At 40.2% G+C, this 17,191-nt stretch overlaps 1 pseudogene; it reads left to right on the top strand.

Annotated features, from left to right (window-relative positions):
• Positions 1 to 2,365: 2,365 nt before the first annotated feature.
• On the top strand, positions 2,366 to 2,911 carry LOC109263822 (60S ribosomal protein L17-like; annotated as a pseudogene).
• The last annotated feature ends 14,280 nt before the right edge of the window (positions 2,912 to 17,191 follow it).

The following is a 17,191-nucleotide window of genomic DNA, read 5'->3' as shown; positions in this document are numbered from 1 at the left end:
ATCACAAAGGAAAAGAAACTAAGAGTTGAATTCTAGATCTTGTTTTTTTCCCATGCTTGTTGATTGAAGCAACTTTATGTTCATGGCTCGTCTAAATGCAAAATGTTCTCTAAAGAGGTTTCATTTGTCCACACCCACTAGTCAAACTCCTCTAAGCCCTGGGAGAAATGGATCAGCCTGCCAGAGGACACTGATGCTGCAAATTCTACCAGTTAAGAGCAGGAGGGGCAGGGGGCCACTTCCTAGAACCACTCAGCATCTTCAGTGCTTCCCACTTCTTAAGGGTCTTTAGGATGGACGTTGGGAATCAGATGTCAATATGGAGCACAGGTTTTGAAAACATGTTTGAAAGTGGCCACTCACACCCTGTGTGACTGTGGGTGAATCAAGTAAGCGCTCTGTACCTTTCTCCTCATGGGTCAGACACTGGGATCAATGCATACTTGGAGGCCACTGCAAGGTTCTGGATGGAGATTTTGTTAGAAAATCTCTGTTAACCAACAAGTTCCTGGAGCTGTATACAACCTTGTGGATTTGAACACAAACAAATAGAAAATGTCTATTACCTCCAAATTAGCCCTCCTACTGTGTTTTCAAATGCATCTGAAATCCCCATTTACATGCTGCAATGGTAAAAAGCCTCTCAAATCTGAGCTGATTGCAAAAGGATTGATTTCCAGCAAATATGGCAAAATGACCAAAAGGGATTCAGGACAGCATCTTGCATACTGTGATGTTCAATAAAAGGTCTTTGGCTCCAGATGAGAATAAGGATTCCTTAGCAGGTCACGCACAGTTGTTGATTCCCTGCTTCCTCCACTTCTTCCATGCCCCAAATCTCCCCTCATTCCATGCCCAAACAAATTACCAAACGTGAGAAGAGGAAAGTTGGAGTCTTGCTGTGTTTATTTTGCTTTATTTGTTCTGGATTTAGACTTAAAACCTTCCAGTGGATGAACTGTATCAAGGGCTTTTCATTTCATATTGTGAAATGTGTTGTTATGCATAGTTCATGCTATTAAAAAACAAAACGTGTAAACCTAAATTAAAATGCATAGCGTGGATCCCTCAGAGGGGGCTTCTGAAACAAGCAGGGCATGAAATGTTGCATAGATTTCTTGTTAACCAGAAAATTATTTTAGCAAGCGACCCTTCCTGAAGCCTCGGGAAGGAGCTGGTGTGTTGTGATCCTCTGAAGCTGTATGGTAGGTGCTTGATATTACGCACATTTATCTCGGTTGCCAGGAACTCTACATTGCCATCTGTCTTAAGCTTCGCCAGAAGCTACCTGTGGTTTAAAAGGACGGAAAGGTCTGGACAACAAGGGGGCTTAGGGAAATAATGTGGAAATAAAATATTCGCAATTTTGTCGTTAACTTTACTCTTGACACACTGTGTGAGATACTTACCACTCTTTCTCAGGCTTCATGCTGTGAAGATACCTTCGTGATGATTTTTTAAAAAGACAAAACTAACTTCCTATGGTGGACACAGTCATAACACAGTGTCTGGAAATGCAGGTATCGGCCCTTCTATCAGGGCTGTTTGCTCGTGCACTGGATGGAGCCATGAACCCCTGGGTGAAGAACTCTCTGTGAGAGGAGGCCGGAATTTTTTGCTTGTCTTCAGTTCCTCTATAGCCAAAGGCAGTAAGAGAACTGAGACAGTCATCAGCAGTTAGAACAAATCCTCTTTCAGGCTATATTTCCAGAAATTGTCTCTATGCAGTGACATTACTACTGACATCTGCCCCTTCTGTTTTCTGCAATTGCATTATAAAGAAATGGCTTTGGGAGTCAGATTTGAAATTGTGGCTATTCACTGAACTGTGGACCACTAACTAAGGCCCTGCCTAGGTATGTGAAGGAGAAACAGAAATTGCCTGGCTAAATGAAAATGTCACAGTAAATATGTTGTGTTTTAATTTCAGCCTTATACAACATAATCCGAATCCATGTAGTATAATCCAAAAAAAAAAAAAAAAACAAAACAACAACAATGAAGCTGTGAATCTAAATGGTGATTGGCCAGCAGTTCTGAGAGATCCAGCATGGGCCATCTACTTCATTACTTGCTCTGTGATCTTGGCCAACTTAACTTCTGCTTCTAGATTTCTAAAGTGAAGAGTGATGAAGATCCCATGTCATGGCATGTAACTCACCAAGCCCAGTGCTTGGCACATTAGGAGTTTCAATGTTTCTACCTTTTCATTTCCATGCTTTTTCCTGTCCCTGTTTTATGTTGTTTTCAGTATGACAAGGTTCAACAATAGAAGTAACAAGGTGACATCAGAAATCACGCTTTCCTGTTTACTTGAAAACAAAAGTCACTTCTACCCTTAAACGGTCTGAGGTGATCTCTGAAAATGGTTTTCTATTCACTTGACCCAGAAAACCCTACAAAATCATGCAGATCAAGTTTCAAATCTTCATGCTCACTTTAAGAACACATGTGCAACTACCCAGGTCACATTGGTGGCATATCTGAAAAGCCACCAACTATTTGAAGGATGTCATTATGCAGAAGTGATGTGTGTCATTCCATCACTACAAGGGTGGACTTGGTAGGTGTGCCCGGCCAAACAGTGGGGCCGGACACAGTGTCGGTAGCCCAAAAAGAGTGCTGAATTTTTATTGCACATGCTAAAAAATGCAGAGAGTAATGCTGAACTTCCGGGTTTAGATATAGATTCTCTGGTGAAGCATATCCAGGTGAACAAAGCCCCTAAGATGTGGAATAGAACTTTCAGGGCTCATGGCTGGATTAACACATACATGAGCTCTCCTTGTCACATGGAGATGATCCTTACTGGAAAAGAGCAGATTGTTCCTAATCCAGAAGAGGAGGCTGCACAGAAGAAAAAATACCCCAGAAGAAACTGAAGAAACAACAAATTAGGGCCTGGGAGTAAATTTTGTATAAAATAAATGCAAATAAAAGTAAAATCAGAGAAAGAAATCACAACATTAAAGAGATTTTCCTTGATGACACCACATAAAGAAGTTGTCCAATTATGGAGAATCTTCACTGTAAGAACAATCTTTTTTTTAAGTTGCCTGATTTCAATGGGTCTGACCCATGAAAACTTGCCTATCTTTCTGCACTTCTCCATGACATTCCTTAGTAATCTCTTGCATCCTTCATGAGTAAATGATTATAGAATATGAAATTTGTTAGGAGCAGAGATAGCTTTAGGATCTTTGGAAGATCTGGGCCCTAGAAAATGGGGATACTAAGTCTTGGGGCTTCCTCTATCATTGACTTGCTGTGATGTGTTGGGCAGCCTCAGGTGAGAAAATGAGTGTAAAAGCATTTGTCAAGGATGAGTTCTCTTCCCCCACCTTTCTGCACTCCCCTCTAGATGGAGACAATCTGAGCCTGTGTCCCTGAAGAGCTTCCGGTTTTCAGCTTAGTGATAGCAGGGTGTGTAGGTCAGGAATCCCAGGGCTCACGGGGCTGAAGAGGTAAATGAATGGAGGTCGAAGTCGAAGAAGAATGGAAATGGTGAAGACTGGTCAGTTGGAGAGCACAGCCCACGTAACCTTTTTTCTAAACCCGACACTTATTTGAATGTACACATATAAAAATGGTGTCTACATCTCGTTGCCAGTTGAGATTCTACTGCGGACAGTGGGTTGGAAACTCAGGTGAACCTAAGAAAGGTGCTGACCAGCCTTTTCCGGGTGTTGTTCTTTTTGGAAGGGGTAGGCCCTTCCAAAAGGGTCTGAGTTGTAGTTCCCTCCCAACCCCACCATTTCTAAAGGATTTGGTCTCATGAGAGCCCCTCATCCTGGAAAATCAGCAGAATTTTAAGTCCCAAAATTTCCTCCAGTCAGCATGGGATGCTGATGCGCACCTAGTCACACCTTTGGTTTGTTTTGCAATTCAGAATTGGGTTTCCCTGCTGTGGGTGATGCAGTTGGCTTTGGTTACAGTGCAATATATTCAAATAAACATTTATGAGGGTAAGTAATCATATTTTATGCAAACAAATTATTCTTCTGTAAAAGTCACTTTTAAAAAATGCATGCTATTTCTTTTCTCAGTCAGCATATCAAGTTAATAAAAATTATTGTATCATCAAATTTCCCTTCATGTCTGTGTATTGTTCCATTTATGTTACATTTAGAAAGTTGGTCTCTACTTTGTTCCCCCCCCCATTAAAGTTTTATACTCTCACCACTCATATAAGAAATCATGATTAGATCACATATCACATAATTATGGCAAAAAATAGAGAAGGCTACTTCTGAAAGAGGCAAAGTGTTCATTAAAAAATGTACATAGGTTCCAAATCCAAGGAAACACATGAATTGCTAGCTCATTAAAATTGGAGTTCATTATTAAAATAAAGTGTCTTCTTGATCAAATAATGCAATACTTTTCTGGCCCATTTTAGGTATCTCTTGTGCTTCTTTATCCAGGAATTCCTGGTTGCTGCTGAGGAGCCTGTGCAGGATGTGATGGAAGAGAACCGTCATTAGCCACCTTCTCTCCTCAGTGAAGGAAGAACATATCGAGACTCAGACATGTCTTGATGCACTTACTCACTTGAATGCAGAAAAGTGCTTCTAGGGAAGAGCACTGGAAATGCTTTCTAAGGGTGTCTGGAAGGGAGATCAGGAGGAGGAGGTTATGGGAATGAAGCACTGGGGGTAAATGGGGTGAGTCATTGTAGAGCGTAACCGTTCTGAAGTGTTCTTCTGGGAGAGACCCCAAATAGGTAATCAGGATTGTTAAGTGTCCCCAATGTGTGGCCCATTCTATGCTACATACAGTGGTCTCCATGGAGCATGCAGTCTGCTAGGGGAAATATCCAAAGCCTCTGAACCCACAGGCTTAACTGGGCTCCCCAGATATTGCCGTAGTGGGGAATGCTCCTGCTCCTCAGCAGCTCTCTGAAAAGAAACCCTCTGAAGGCCATATGAGTTTAGTTTCCATTCTGCATGAGTGAGTATATGGTCTGGTTACTTTGGTGATGGAACATAATTCTCTAGAATAATTTTCTGACAGTTTCCAAAGATGATGGCATTTGATCAGGCAAAACCTTGTACCCAGAGTAAGCACCTGCATGCCATCCCTCTAAAGACTGAGATGAAGGAGACAGGGAGGAACACAAAACATAGACTTGTGCCAGGCGATATAGGTCCCATTCCTATTTGGCCACTTACTAGCTGTGTAATGTTGGGTAGATAACTTGATCTTTCTGCATTTCTGTTGCCTCATCTAGACGGTAGGGTTAATGGTATCTACTTCTTGTGGTTATTGTGACTATTAAATAAGAGAATGCACATAAAACAACTATCATAGTACTTGGAATAAAATAGGTACTGAAAAAATAGTAGCTTATTACTTTTATTATGGTGATTTCCCATCACTGTAACTCTAGCATAAAAGAGTTAAACTGCTTTGCATATACTACTTAGTTATGCAGTTCTCTCTGGTTATTTAAATCCATTTTTATTCTATATTCAGTTTGAAGTACAGTTCATGTCATGAATATTACTTTCAGTCTTTATACTAGACACACTCAGAAAATTATTGCCAGCAATGTATAATAATTATAGTATTTTTGACTTTCATGTTTTAAAAAATAACCAGTCATACTTATAAATATCTAAGTGTAATATTTCTCGTTCTCCTAGAAGGGAAAATATTTTTCATTTATTGCAACTCTACCTCTGAAAATAAACACCACGGTGTAAACATACCAACAAGACTGTCTTGAGCTTAAAAATCAGGGAAAATAAATTTAACTTCAGGGAGGGATAATGAATGCACACCTCAAACACCCCTGTTTGAGAAGATGTATGTCCTAGGAGTAAAGGTGCTGAAAAGTAGCTAGCCAAAATGGGATGCTATCTCAAATTCAAATAAATTGCGATTCTAATGGAGCTGCATCCATTTCCCTCCGGAGCACTTGTTCCTACCCTTGCTCCCCAGCCGGTCTCAGTTCCTGACGCCCTGGTTCCCTCTGTATTTGGCATCAACCACCTTTCCCTTCTATGTAGACACTGACTCCCTCGGGTGCCCTACTTGTGACTGTGGTCTCATTATTCATTTGTCCAACTGTATTCTTCTATCCTGCATTTCTATGTACATCTTGGGCCACTGGATTCTGGCTTCTGTCCCCAAAAGCCACTGTAGTCCGTCACATTCTGAGTTGCCTCTGATCTGGTCCTTGGCTTGCTTGCTCCACTCTGGCTGAGCTACTAGTCCCTCCACCTGAAAGGAGCTCCTTCACAGGCACTGGTCACCATGGGAACTGATGCTCTATTTTGAGCCTCACTATGGTCAAGTGAGTTCATGCTGCCTATAAAACCCAGAATGAAGGAGAGTCATTGATTTTTTTTTTTTCTCTCTGGCTCAGGAACCTGCATTGGGGGCAAGATGATGCCTCAGGTGGGCGTGTGTGTGCGTGCGTCAGTGTAAGATGTATCTCTTTTCCTGCGGTGAGAAGAAAATTTTGTCATTTTTAGATGTTGGTCGCTTTAGGAGTGCAAGCTACAGTAAGATCCCTTAGTGGGTGGTGAAACTGATGTAACAAGTTGCAGCCAAGTAGAAGTTTTTCATTAAAAAATGAACTGAAAGACAAAAAGGAAGTCTCAGAGAGCATTTTAATGGGATTATAATATCTCTGTGTATTTAACTATCATCTACCTATCATGTTTGTATGTGTGTATATACTGGGTTTGCAATGTAAATGTATTTTTTATTGAGATTCTTAACCAAGAAAATTTGAAAGCCACCCCTTCAGTAGAATTAGAGAATTTTGTGATTCTCCTGTTTACCCCCCCCCCCCCCCCCACCGAACTCTATCTCAACTGTGACATGGGCTGCTCAGTGTAGGGCATTGAGACAGAAAACTGATGTGCGTAATGGAGTTACCACCACCACTATCATGATCCTACTCCTTTTTATGTGGTTGAGCCCAGGGTTTGCAGTCCCTGCAAATGCCCAAGAGGGGAATATGGGAGAGGTGGCTGGAGAGTGAGGTTTGGGGGTACAGAGAACAGAAGGACAGCTGGATGGAAGGATAGAAAACACGTAAACAAAGCTGGTACCATGGAGAGAGGGGAGCAAGGAGAACCCAGGGAGAAATTCTTTAAGAGGTGGTGGGCTGCACCAGAAACCATAAGATACTTAGGAATAAACCTAACCAAAGAGGTGAAAAAAATCTATACACTGAAAACTACAGAAAGCTTGTAAAAGAAATTGAAGAAGACACAAAAAAATGGAAAAATATTCCATGCTTATGGATTGGAAGAACAAATATTGTTAAAATGTCGATACTACCCAAAGCAATCTACATATTCAATGCAATCCCTACCAAAATAACACCAACATTATTCACAGAGCTAGAACAAACATTCCTAAAATTTGTATGGAGCCAGAAAAGACCCTGAATAGCCAAAGCAGTCCTGAAAAAGAAAACCAAAGCTGGAGGCATCACAATCCAGGACTTCAAGATGTATTACAAAGCTGTAATCATCAAGATGCTATGGTACTGGCACAAAAACAGACACTCAGATCAATGAAACAGAATAGAGAATCCAGAAACGGATCCACAAACATATGGCCAACTAATCTTCGAAAAAACAGGAAAGTATATCCAATGGAATAAAGACAGTCTCTTCAGCAAGTGGTGTTGGGAAAACTGGACAGCGACATGCAGAAAAATGAACCTGGACCACTTTTTTACACCATACAAAAAATAAACTCAAAATGGATGAAAGACCTAAACATAAGACAGGAAGTCATCAAAACCCTAGAGAAGAAAGCAAGCAAAAATCTCTTTGAACTCGGCCACAACAACGTCTTACTTAACACGTCTCTGGAGGCAAGAGAAACAAAAGCAAACATGAACTATTGGGACCTCACCAAAATCAAACCTTCTGCACAGCGAAGGAAACAATCAGCAAAACTAAAAGGCAACCGACAGAATGGGAAAAGACATTTGCAAATGACATAACAGATAAAGGGTTAGTATCCAAGGGGCACCTAGGTAGCTCAGTTGGTTAAGCCTCTGACTTCCATTCAGGCCACGATCTCATGGTTTGTGAGTTTGAGCCCCGCATAGGGTTCTGTGCTGACAGCTTAGAGTCTGGAGTCTGCTTCAGATTCTGTGTCTCCCTTTCTCTGCCCCTCCCCCACTCATGCTCTGTTTCTCCCTCTCTCTCTCTCTCTCTCTCTCAAAAATAAAAATAAAAAAGACTTAAAAAAATAAAAAAAAAAGAGTATCCAAAATCTGTAAAGAACTTATCAAACTCAAACCCAAAAAACAGATAATCCAGTGAAGAAATGGGCAAAACACATGAAATGACACTTTTCCAATGAAGACATCCAGATGGCTAACAGACACATGAAAAAATGTTCAAAATCCCTCATCATCAGGGAAATACAAGTCAAAACCACAATGTGATAACACCTCACACCTACCAGAATGGCTAACACTAACTACAACAACAATATCTATTGTTGCCCAATGTTTACAGCAGCACTATCAACAATAGTCAAAGTATGGAAAGAGCCCAAATGTCCATCGATGGATGAATGGATAAAGAAGATGTGGTATATATATACACAATGGAGTATTACTTGGCAAGCAAAAAGAATGAAATCTTGCCATTTGCAACAATGTGGTTAGAGCCAGAGGGTGTTATGCTATGTGAAATAAGTCAGTCAGAGAATGACAAGTGTCATATGACTTCACTCATATGTGGAATTTAAGATACAAAACAGATGAACATAAGGGAAGGGATGGAAAAATAATATAAAAACAGGGAGGGGACAAAACATAAGAGATTCTTAAATATAGAGAACAAACTGAGGGTTGCCAGAGGGGTTGGGGTGGGGGGATGGGTTAAATGAGTGAGGCCCATTAAGGAAGACACTTGTTGGGATGAGCACTGGGTATTATACATAGGGGATGAACAACTGGATTCTACTTCGGAAATCATTATTGCACTGTATGCTAACAAAATTAGGTGTAAATTAAAAAAAATAAATAAAAGAAAACAAACACAAACAAACAAACAAACAAAAGACACTAATTATATAATGATTAAAAAAAAAAAAGAGGTGGTGGGCCAGAGGAGGGTGGCAGTGAGAGGTGTGAAGGGAGTACCCAAGAAACTTATATATATGGGTGTTCATCAGTCAGTTTTACATTCCATGTTCAATGCTGAGCTCTAGTACTTACAAATCCTTACACAGATACTCACTTTGCTTGCTGTCTTGTGTTTATGGTATTCTTCATAAAGGGGGTAGAAGGTGGTGGTTGCAGAACTCCACAGGTGGGGCTAAGACTGCTAGGTGGGATTCATGAACAATTATGAAGTAAGATTGAGGTGTGCATAGATGTTAGATAAACCTCCTCCTTCAAATATACCAGGAGGATGTGACCTTTGAAAAAACAGGAAGGATAAGTACTGATAATTTTGTGGTGTCAGTGTCTTCTAGCTAAAGACCACTAGGAACACACACATGGTTGAACAAGTTGAGGCTATCAGGTGTTGAACCATGTGGCATTGCAGTGAGAGGGCGTTCTGGAAGTACTTACAGGATTTGGGCTCATGTGGGGGATTTGGAGGGAGGGCTTGAGAGAGTGGGGCTCTACTATGATTGGATGCTGTCAGGAGATGGGTGATTCTGTGATGGGTTTCTTAGCCATTGTAACTATAGAGAGGGCAGACCAGAGTGAGGCCGAAGGTGTAATTGGCTAAGAAGCAGCAGCTACACATATTACCTGGGGTGGGGGGAGGGGTGGGTTGGGCAACGTTCATGTTTTATCTGTGTTCACACTTATGAGTGGTCTTGTTTTTGTCTTGATCCATCATGACCATAGAGTGGCCTCATCTGATATTGTTGCTCCATGAAATTGCTTATGTTCGGCAGGAGAACCCCCAGGCCTGGCTGTCAGGGGCTGCTTTTCTCTTTCTCTATTGGATGGTTGTTTGAGTCATTGTACTTCAAGATTAAGATAGACTGCAAGATTGGGACACCAAGGTGACAAGCACATGTCTGTATGCTTACATATGTGGTGTATTTTACATACATATAAATGTTGCCTAGGTAGGTGTTGACTATATGTTGACATGTATGTTCAGTACCAAGTTGCCTCCTTGAGAGGAAGGGAAATTCACATCCTCCTCATGAAGTGAAGGAAATTCCACAATCTCTTGTGAATCCAATTCACTATCTTCGAACTTGCAATTAACAAATTAGGAAGTTGGGCCCTTGAATCAAAATTCTCTAGTATAATTTGAGTGACAAGGTCAGACATCCTTAATGATGGATGGAATTGATTACCTCCATAAGTTATGATGAGGTCTTGCAGATATGCAGTTGTAGCATTCTTTATTTATTTATTTATTTATTTTTTTTTGAGAGAGAGAAAGAGAGAGAGACAGAGTGAGAGCTGGAGAGGGGCAGAAAGAGAGGGGGACACAGAATCTGAAGCAGGCTCCAGGCTCCAAGCTCCAAGCTGTCAGCACAGAGTTTGATGTGGGACTTGAACCCAGGAACCATGAGATTATGACCTGAGCTAAGTTGGACGCTTAACCAACTAAGCCACCCAGGCACACCACATACTTTGCTAAAATCCAGAAACCCTATGGATGGTCTGAATCAGGCAACTTTGAGGCAGTTGGCAGGGCTGGGAGTGGTGCTGGTAACATGACATGTCTGTGCAGTGAAATTCAGCTGCTCTCCATTTGAAAGACAGCCGTCTGGGATGCAAGGAGAACTTAGAATTATGATGAATCATTGCCTACCAGAGTGGGTTAACACCATAATATCACTGGGAGATCATTCATACTGATGGTGAATTATGCAATGCAACAATATGCTGACTTTAATTCCAGTGCCATATGGCTTTAGGTTTACTTTCATGCCAATGGGGGGTGGGATGGGGTAGTTTAAGGGTTTTTGTGTAGAGAAGATCATAAAGGCATGATGTTATTTTATTAGGAGAATGGAAATTTCAGTAAAATGTAGACCTAGGACAGAATGTGGAGATGGAGATATAGCAAATGCAGAATAACTATTATTGTGTAGTCAGTGAGAGCTGGGGGATATTTGTGGCTTCTTTTAATGATTCCTGAGGCCACGGGTGACTTCAGAATGTCTAGCCCCTGCTATGGGGCTCTAACATTTAGTACAAACCAGTCTCAGAGATTTGGATTAGCGGTAGGTATAGAATATATATGTCTGAGTCAAGAATTTTGCTGGGACAATGGCTGAATTGAGTGGTGATTGTTCTAGTAATAGCTAAACATTTTTAAGTACTTATAATGTGTCAGGTACTGGGCTTTCATACATAGTCTTAATTGATTCTCACCACAAATCTGTAAAATAGATAACACTAATGCTCCCATTTTATAGAATGGGAGCACTGAGGCTTTGACAGGTTAAATCATTTGTCCAAAGTCACACGGTTAATAAATACAAAGCTTAAATAAATGTAGGTAGAAAAGAAAATGAAAATATGCAGTGCTTGGAATACCCAAACATGTTTTAGAAGGAGGAACATCTGTTGAGATTTCTTAGTCCCATTAAAGCATCAAGAATTCATTGAGCATCTACCCTGCCAGGGGCTGGGACAGGCACTGGATCCCCACTGTCCTGTAAACAAGCCACCTTCTTGAGTTGAGAACACAGAGGAGCCTTGAAGAGGAGCAAGGGGGGCCTGGGATGTGGCAGGACAGGGGCCCATGTCGGGAAAGTGATGGGCTCCAGTGAAGGTCCCCATCAATTCCATCCTTGCTGCCTATATCTCCTGATTTGAAGTGCTGCCTATACATCCCTGCAAAGAAGATTATAGTCTCCCCATTTTCTAGAAGAAAGTTTTGAGTTTGAGAGACATCAGCAACTTGCTTAAAGTATGCAGGACTGGGGTGTCTCACTGGCTCAGTCATTGGAGCATGGGACTCTTGATCTTGGAGTTATGAGCTCAAGCCCCACGTTGGGTGTAGAGATGACTTCAAAATAAAATATTTTAAAAAATGTCCCCAGAACTGAATTCTGTGTCTTCTAAGTGCAAAACTCTTTTCAGATCATTGCAGGTGCAGGCCAGCTAGCACTGCACTCACATAAGTTACTTTACCAGTTGTCCTTTTCTGTACCCCTGTTCCCTATTCTAGCCAAGTGCTCACCTCTGTATCACCTGTGAACCCTGGGTCAGCCAGGTGCTGGGATTGATGCCCCCAAAAGTCCTGTGATCGGCAGGATTCCATCATCAGTTGTGCATCAGCTGGTGCCTGGCTGGTGACTCTGTCTAGAGTTTTGGCCTGAGGTCCTACTTCTTCTTGTCTGCCTTCCTGAGCTCTAGGCCGAGGACACCTCGGTCTAGCCAACCAGATGCCTCATTAACTCCTGCCCACCTCCTGCCTCCTGTTCTCTATCGCAGGTAGTCTGCTCATCTTTGACTTGCCCAGGTTCCAGGACGTATGCTTTGTTATCTCTTTTAGCCTTCCAAGTCTAAATCCTTCCATTATCCTTAATTTTTTTGGTAGTTTATGGTTTTTTTGGGTAGTTTTAATTTCTCAAATATAAAGTTATATTAAAATGTTGAATATGCCTTAAAAATACTTGTATTTCCCTGCTGATAGATCCTGGGATGTCCCTGATATGCCCCAGTCATGTCTTTCTGAGATTTGATACTGAGTCATTACAATCCTTTGGCTTAGATGTTCTGAAACCTGGTTGTCTTTAAGAACCACCCCTCCCCCCTTCAGGAGCCTGACAATGTCTGGGCCCCACTCAGGGACTCTGATTTAGCTGCTCTAAATTGTAGTCTCGGGAAACCACAGATAATTCTAATGCATAGCCTGGAATGGAGACTATTGAGTTAGCACCCTCAGTATTTTTAGTGTTAGGTGAGGTACTAAGATTTGCTTTAAAAGATAAGGTAGCCAGATTTAGCAAATAAGAATATAAGATTCTAAGCCATATTTCAATTTCATTTAAATGACGGATAATTTTTTTTTAGTGTAAGTATGTCCCATGCAATATTTGAGACAAACTTTCCCCCCAAATTATTCATTATTTGAACTTCAAATCTAACTGGGTATCCTCCACTTTATTTGGTAGCCTTATTTTTAGAGAGAATCCGCATGCTTTGGAGAATATTTTTCCCTTTCTGATTTGAATGACACTCAAATGAATACTATTCTTTTTGGCTATCCCACTGAAAAGGCACCTGAAATCAAGTTTGCATGCTTATACTGTCCCAGAAATTTCTACAGGAGAAAGCCTTATATATGCAAAAAGAAGCAAATGTTTCAGCTAACAACGGATTTCTCACTGTCTACCTCCCTCTTACTTTTGCATGATTTGGTTGTTGGCCTATCCTGGCAACTTGATCATCATTTCTTTATGCCATTTTCTTCTTTGAAATAAACCAGCCCATTAGGCACTCTTCTTGGCTCGGAATGAGAGAGGATCCCAAAGAACTCATTTTTAAGAACTATGGGGGATGTAGGAACAAAGCATGGTTGCTAAAGAGGGAGGAAGGTGTGGGGGGATGTGGAGAAAGCATGTGCTGTATTGACTTTGTCAAATGGGAGGAAAGTGATTGTGAATCAAGGTTCCATCAATAATGCATTATTATTTTGAAGACATTAGAGGTAACTAAGTGTTTATAAGCTTTATGATAGTTCTGACATTTTAATGGGTCCTTAAACGAAGTGAATTATTAAAAAGCATACTTCGGATGAGGTCATGGACTCTTTAAGTTTAGGGATCAATAGAAATAGCCTGTGTGTGCCAATATGGCTAAAACTGTGCCAGTAATTTGTGCTGTCAGGTTATTATATTATAACAGAATAATGAGAACCCATCTCTCCCCGCTTATTGTCCATCTCCCCTCCAACGTACATCAAGACCAGATACAGAGCAAGGATTTGATTCTGAAAGCTTTATCTTTTTCAGTTCTCATATGGAGAATACACATTTATGTTAATATTCCATTAAGTTATTATACTAAAAATAGTAAGAAGACAAAGAAAAATAACAAGAAGATAGAGAGGATATCTTTTCTCTCTTGCTCCCTTAATGATCAGACTGTTTTTCTTGCCTGACTGCAAACATCTGTATGCAAACATTAAGAGAGTTGACTAGTGTTTTAAACTTAAAAAAAAAAAAGCACTTTTTCTTTAAATGGACTATTCTGTACAAAAGCATTATGTATGTAATACAGATAAAAGCAGAACTTGCCATTTGAAGAGAGGGCCGGAGCTGAGCTCTGCTCCCTGAAAGTCTCTCACCCTTCCCTGAAGGATTGCTAGGGCTCTAGGGAGCTCAGTGTGAAAACCACTGGTGCAGACCAACTGTCTGATTTATTCAAACTTTTCATTTAGCTTCAGGTTGTTTATTTGCAATTGTTATTCAGATGATTGTCAATGGGTCCAACCCTTGTTCCTCTGTGGCAGGATCTGCAGGACCTGGTGGTTTAGGGCTGTACTATCAAAATCTTGTCAGCAGAGTGCTCAGTTTTCACTGTATTGTTACAGATAAAAAGGTGTTGAGAAATTTGCATTTAATGACAGTGGAACATGGCATTTGTCATTCACTGCACCTCATCCTCTTGGAGGCTGTAAATACTTAGGGTTCTGTACTTGTGGCTGAGAAAAGAGCCCTGACCACAAAAGCATTTGCAACATGGGAGAGAAACTGTTCATAAGCTCTTGGGGGCAGAGAGGAGAGATGTTCCTGAGAACAGGAAGGTTCACAGAGCAGCTTCTCCCAAATGTGTGCTGGCTTTTGACTTCTTTCATGATTCAGGAATCGGGTTCTTAAACCTGTAACATGATTTCTAAATGGCATGACAGAAATAAATGCACAAGTGGAAAAATATCAGAGATTTAACATTTAGGATACTTTCAGCTGAAAATAACAGAAAAGTCACCTAAAAGTGGCTTAAAATAGGAAGAATATATATTCTCCCACCGAACATGTTCTTAGGTGGGCAATTCTAGCGTTGATAAATTCCATGACTCAGCAACATCATCTAGGACACAAGTCTTGCCATTGGCGCTGCCATCTCTAGCGTCTGTACTCTGACTTGCCCCCTCATGGTGGGAAGGTGCCTGCCATGTTCCAGGCATGATAGGCAGTAGGCAAATTTGAGGGCACAAGACGGATCTCTCCCTGTAGATGTTTTCCTTTTTTGTTCAGTGAGAAAATATATTCATAGAAGCCCCCATGGACTGACCCATTGGTCAACACGGTGAAATAAGCACAAGCCTAAAACAATCAGAAAAGGGAAACATTTGGTTTGAGCCAATCATGATCAGCACCTGGGGCTGGCGCGAGGCCCAGTCCTTCAGATGCACTTGTTCCTCTATCAGTATGAATTAAAAAGGAAGAAATCTCAACCAATGGCATCTACCACGTGTCCCAGGTTTGTTACTCCTTACGTATTTTGTGGGACACTCCGTGCTCTTCAGTGAGTCCTAGGAATATTATAAAAAATGTAAAGCCAACTTACTCTGAACTAATTTTTAAATAGATGTTTATTTATTTATTTAATTTTTATTTTAGAAAGAGAGCACACACGCAGGAGAGAGGGCCAAAGGGAGAGAGAATCTCAAGCAGGCTCTACACCTAGTGTGGAGCCTGATGCTGGCTTGATCCCAGGACCCTGGGATCATGATCTGAGCTGAAGTCAAGAGTTGATTGCTCAACTAATTGAGCCACACAGGCGCCCCACTCTGAACTATTTTTAATAAAAAATGAGTAAGTGGAAGAACAATTTTAAAAACATTCTGCATTTTACAAGTCTACACCAAAACAAACTAGATAGATTTGAGGTAAATGCAAACAAACAAACAAACAAAACACCTCTCCATAAATTTTAGAGAAACTAGAAGAAAATAGTAGTTGATACCAGAGGAGAAATGTGAATTCTCTTAGCTCTGCAGCCATAGAAAGCAATGGAAGAAATCACATAAACATATTGATATATTTATGGATTTTTGTTTAATGAGAAAACAAACTCATAAAAATGGACAACGGTCTGGAAAAACATTTTAATTAAAGATTACAAAGGTTAATATTTCTAATCTATAATTTTACATTCAAATTTATGAGAAAAAGTACATTAAAATTAGAATAAATATGAAGTACAGGAAAAGATAATTCACAAGAGGGGAAACAAATAGTAAGTAAACACATAAAAAAGCATACAAGCACATTAGGATCAAAGAAATTCAAATGTAAGCAAACTTGAGATGCAATTTTGTACCTCTAGAAAAACTTTGAAAGATTACAATACAATTATGGTAGTAGTATAGCTAATACACTTATCCATTGCTGATAAATTGCTATGTCTTTTTGTAAAAGTAAATACGACAATATGTAATGAAAGCCACAAAGCTGTTTATACTGCTTTAATCAGTAATTCAAATATAGAATGTTTATTCTAACCAAATAAACCAACACAAGCAAGAAGCTATATATTCAAAGATATTCACCGCAGTAAAAGCTCTAGAAGGAAAAAGCTGGAAACCACCAAAACATGCAATATACGGAAATGGTTTAATAAATTATGGTAAAATATTATTCAAACATTTTTTTTTTTTTTTAATTTTTTTTTTTTTCAACATTTTTTTATTTATTTTTGGGACAGAGAGAGACAGAGCATGAACGGGGGAGGGGCAGAGAGAGAGGGAGACACAGAATCGGAAACAGGCTCCAGGCTCCGAGCCATCAGCCCAGAGCCTGATGCGGGGCTCGGACTCACGGACCGCGAGATCGTGACCTGGCTGAAGTCGGACGCTTAACCGACTGCGCCATCCAGGCGCCCCTCAAACATTTTAAATGTTAACTGTGGGGACGTTGTAACAAGGGAAGTATTTATTTATTTATTTATTTTTTTTTTATTTTTTATTTTATTTTTTAATATATGAAATTTACTGTCAAATTGGTTTCCATACAACACCCAGTGCTCATCCCAAAAGGTGAAGTATTTATGATAAAATGTGAGAAAGTACAGAAATCAGATTGTATATGCATTATGATAACAAGTATATAAAGCATTTCCATTTGGAAGATAATATCCAAAGGTGGAAACCATGTTAGGAGGATGAGGTATTGGTGACATTTTAATTGTACGAAATATTTCCTTAATGTAGCTGTATTAGTTATCTATTCCCATGCATTATGTTATTTCCCAAATTAGTGGCTTAAA

Source organism: Panthera pardus, unplaced genomic scaffold (genome assembly GCF_024362965.1).
Source record: "Panthera pardus isolate Hobbes unplaced genomic scaffold, ASM2436296v1 HiC_scaffold_25, whole genome shotgun sequence".
Taxonomy (NCBI): domain Eukaryota; kingdom Metazoa; phylum Chordata; class Mammalia; order Carnivora; family Felidae; genus Panthera; species Panthera pardus.
The sequence above is the reverse complement of the archived record's forward strand: the minus strand, read 5'-3'. Positions and strand labels throughout refer to the sequence as shown.